The 4278-nt window shown below is 44.4% G+C and overlaps 1 pseudogene; it reads left to right on the top strand.

Moving 5' to 3' along the window:
• Nucleotides 1-2726: 2726 nt before the first annotated feature.
• LOC103609017 overlaps nucleotides 2727-4278 on the top strand; it is a 2360-nt pseudogene continuing 808 nt past the window's right edge.

The raw sequence follows: 4278 nt of genomic DNA, 5'->3' as shown, positions 1-4278 counted from the left end.
CAAAACTCTTTACAACTACCACACTGAAATTCATGACTTTGGGTTGGATATTGAGCTTGAATGGTCCTCAATAGGAATATTTTCTGCTGCTTTGATTTTCAGAAGTTCCTTTTCTTCCTTTGCAGCAACATGACACAGCACATTTTTGGCTTCCTCCTGGGAATGTGGCAAGTGGTGTTCATATGGATGTGTCTGTCCTTGGCACCAGACTTCAAGAAAGTGTGAATGCAGGAGTTGTTCTGGACAACTCAGAACTCCTTGGAGGGTTGGGGAGAGGCAGGGAGAGAATCACTGTAGAAGTTACTCAGGTGGAAAGGTGAGAAATTGGAAAACTTTGAGCAGGGCGACTTAAAACTGAGACTAAAGTGCGGAACCCTTTGTGAATGTTCCCTGGGAACTGCTGACCTCGGTGGTGGCCAGAGTCTCAAACTACTCCACACCTCACCTCAGACACTCTGAGTCGTAGAGGCTGGTGTCTTGTGCCAACAGCCCAGTTGGTCTCAAACTCCTGGAAAACATGAGACCATTGTTATCCATCTTTCGCAGTTCATGCTGTGTCCATCTGTGCCTTTTAACAGCACACAGTTTGCAGCACAAAAGATGGATGTGTCTTAGTCCTAGAGGAACTTAGTGCTTTCTGTTTGCGGGAGGTTTGTTTGTTTTTGCTTCTGAGTTTTTTTCTATCAGTCAGCCTTAGGCCAAATTGGAAAGCGGGGGATTAATGATACTTCACTTGTGTGTTGTACTTTACAGATATTAAAAATGTTTCCACATTTATTACTTGATTTTATTGGGCACTCACAAACCAAGGAAGGCAAGGGTAGATGCTACCTCTTGGCAGTTTGTAGAAAAGCTGGCTAAAGACTAGAGAGGCTAAGCAAGCTGTCCAGTAACACACAGTAGGTTAAATGGAAGAGTAAGAAAGAGAACCCAGGTATTCTCTCTCCAAGTCCTATGCTCGTTTCACTTGGTTCCATCTTTAGGCTCAATCCCTTGTTATTTCTGGTTCCAAGGACTCCCCAGCCATTCATCCNTCCATCTTTAGGCTCAATCCCTTGTTATTTCTGGTTCCAAGGACTCCCCAGCCATTCATCCCTAGTTACACAGAGCACCCTGCCACTGAGGCAAATCTAAACCACCATAGAAAGCAGATTTTCCCTGAGCTTTTTCTCTATCACAACTTCTTTGAGCTTTTTCTCTATCACAACTTCTTTGAGCTTTTTCTCTATTACAACTTCACACCAGTGTACCATTTCTTTAAGGTCTGTTCTCTGCTAATGAATGACCCCAAAATATATTGAAAGATATGTACACTAGTGTTTCTAGAAATAGGCCAGCAGGGGCAAGGAAAATAGGCTGCACACTCAGATGCCTCAGGGACCAGGCAGGCAGTGCTAATGAATGAAATAGTCTTGGTGTCCACACTAGGGAGGGATAAGGACCGTGCAAGTCACAGAGCTGTGCCTCATCAAGTGGAGAATCGGCCAACCAGGCTCTGTGGCACAATGGACAGAGTGTTGGACTTGTATGCAGAATAGCTGCTACTCAGCTCCAGCTGCCTGTGGCATGGGGGATGCAGGTCTGATGCTCTCAGATCTTCCCATGTATTCTTCCTTCCAGGAGAAACTGAAAGTCTGGACTTTAGTGTGTGATTTTTTTTTTTTTTTTTAACCCTTAGGCAGGCTAAAAAAACACACTCGTGTGTAATTTGGCATGTAGTTGGCCAGTTTGTGTCCTCTGATCTGGGAGAAGAAAAGAGAAAGTTCTCTCTAGTTGGCCTCTGTCGAACTTTAGTAGAATAACAGCCGTTGTGGGGACCACAGCTTGAGAGGGATGTAGACCAACTGGAACATTTTTAGAGACAAGGGACCATTGTGACAAGTAGACTCAGACACATAGGAGGGAAGTTGGAGGAACTGGAGACATTTACTCCAGATGAGGGAATACTTGATGGGCTGTCATTGAGAGGACGGTAGAAGATTATTCTGCACAGCCCTAAGTCTCATGTTACATGACCCACCGCATTTTAAAAACGAGGATTGTCTTTTCTATTCATCCCCCCACCCCCACCCTCTTTATTTTCAAAAGTCACATTGAGAGGACGGTAGAAGATTATTCTGCACAGCCCTAAGTCTCATGTTACATGACCCACCTCATTTTAAAAACGAGGATTGTCTTTTCTATTCATCCCCCCACCCCCACCCTCTTTATTTTCAAAAGTCATACTTTATGCACTCAGGATATATGGATTTAATTTTTAAAAATTTAATGTCTTATAGGGCAGGAGTAGGCAATGTTGTAAGGTCCAGGTAGCAAATATCTTAGGCCTTTGAGCTACAGAGTTCTCTATTGCATAAGGTTTCTGGGTTTTTTTATTTTTTGTTTTTCCAAGAGCTAACACTTTAGCTTCTGGGCCTTACAAAAACAGGCCTCAGGCCAGCTTTTATAGTTTGCTGAGACCTCTGCCCTCTGTGGAGTGAATAGTTAAACAGATCAGGTCGGATATTCTTTTAATTCTCTTAAAATAGCAATTTTTATACTATGGTCTACTGATATCAACAAGTGTTGTAAATAAAATAATTCTTGGATCAAATACATTTGGGGAACATGGGGTTAAGCAAAGTTAGAAAGTTCTTTTTGAGATGCCGTCTCCGCCAGCTGGGCTGCAGTTGCTGCACTGTGAGTGACCCGCATGTCCCCTCTCCCTCTGCTGCTGTGGGCTGGGCTGCCTGTTGAGCATCAAAGACAAGGCGGTAGTGGAGAGGAGCAGGATGATCCACCACAGCTTGCGGGAGGACGGGGAGAAAGCAGTCAAAGCTGGAGAGTCGGGGAAAGCACCATCGTGACACAGATGAAAATCGTTCGGGAGGATGGCTAGTCAGAGGAAGAGTGTAAACAGCGTAGAGAAGTTGTCTATGGCAATGCCATACAGTCCATCCATTGCAAGACCCCTGGGACAGCTAGAGATTGACTTTGGGAAGCCACCAGAGCAGCTGATGCCTTGCAATGATTTGTTTTAGCTGGCACTGCTGAAGGAGTCAGGACACCAGAGCTAGCAGAGTGAGTCAACGGTGACGGCAGACGGTGGGGTGCAAGCTTGCTTCAGCAGATCCAGTGACCGCCAGCTCAGTGATTCTGCTTCACAGCACCTGAACAATCCGGGTGGCATATCACGGGTGGCATATCCCAAACCAACTACATTCCAACTCAGCAGGATGTTCCTCAGACAGGAGTGAAGACCACAGGCACTGTGGAAACAGTTCACCTTCAAAGGCCTGTCCTTCAAGGTGCTTGATGTAGGTGGCCAAAGATCAGAACGAAAAAAGTGGGTTCACTGATTTGAGGGAGTTACTGTGATTATCTTCTGTGTGGCCCTCAGTGATTACGAGCTCGTTCTGGCTGAAGATGAGGAGATGAACTGAATTCATAAAAGCGTGAAACTGTTTGACAACATTTGTAACAGATGGTTTACAGACACTTCAATCATTCTCTTCCTTAACAGTGTCAAAGAGCAAAATTACAACAAATTAAGTTAAAGATCTCCATTGGCTTTATTGTGATTCTAGAATCGGGCAACACTTCATTTCATAAAATAGAGTAAGTGTTCCAATGCGCTGAGCAGAGGAGGCTGGTTTTATAGACAGAAAAGGCTGAAGAAAGTAGAAACAAAGAACAAAAAGCAGACACTGGTCATTTCAAAAGTACTTTCCTTGTAAGGTGGGGGAGGGGCTCAGAGACAGAACAGTAAAAAAAACTGACTAGGTAACATCAGGTTACTTCAGGCTGTTTCTTTTGTGTAAGAATTAAAACAGAGGAACTTTGTTATATCTATTGAAGACTAAGACTGGCCTGTTTGAGGTTAGAGCTTTGTGCTGATAACGCCAAGATGCAAGTTTCAATCCCTGTACTGGCCAGCCATCTCCCACCAAAAATTAATTAGAAAACAAAATAAAATGAAACAAAATAAAACAACTGGCATGTTTGGGAAATTGGCTATTATCTCTTTCTCCTGATTTCTCAGAAGGTCAAGCCTGGAACTTAGCAGAGGTGACTGCATTTTGATTTTTAGTTTGTTGGTGCCAAGTGCAGGAACTTAGTCCAAACCATGGCCTCCGATAATTGGTAATTTTTTTTTTTTTTTTTTTTGTCTTTTTCTGTGTCCGGCAACGGATCGCAACCCTCAGTGTTGCCCCTGTACTGGACCAGGACCGGCAACAGGATCGCAACCCACGGCGCTGCCCCCGTGCCTCGCTCAGCCAGTGAGCGGGAACCGGTCTG

The sequence above is a fragment of the Galeopterus variegatus genome, unplaced genomic scaffold, assembly GCF_000696425.1.
Source record: "Galeopterus variegatus unplaced genomic scaffold, G_variegatus-3.0.2 Scaffold9089, whole genome shotgun sequence".
NCBI classification, from domain to species: Eukaryota; Metazoa; Chordata; class Mammalia; order Dermoptera; family Cynocephalidae; genus Galeopterus; species Galeopterus variegatus.
Note: the sequence above shows the minus strand (reverse complement) of the source record. Positions and strands in the feature narration are given on the sequence as shown.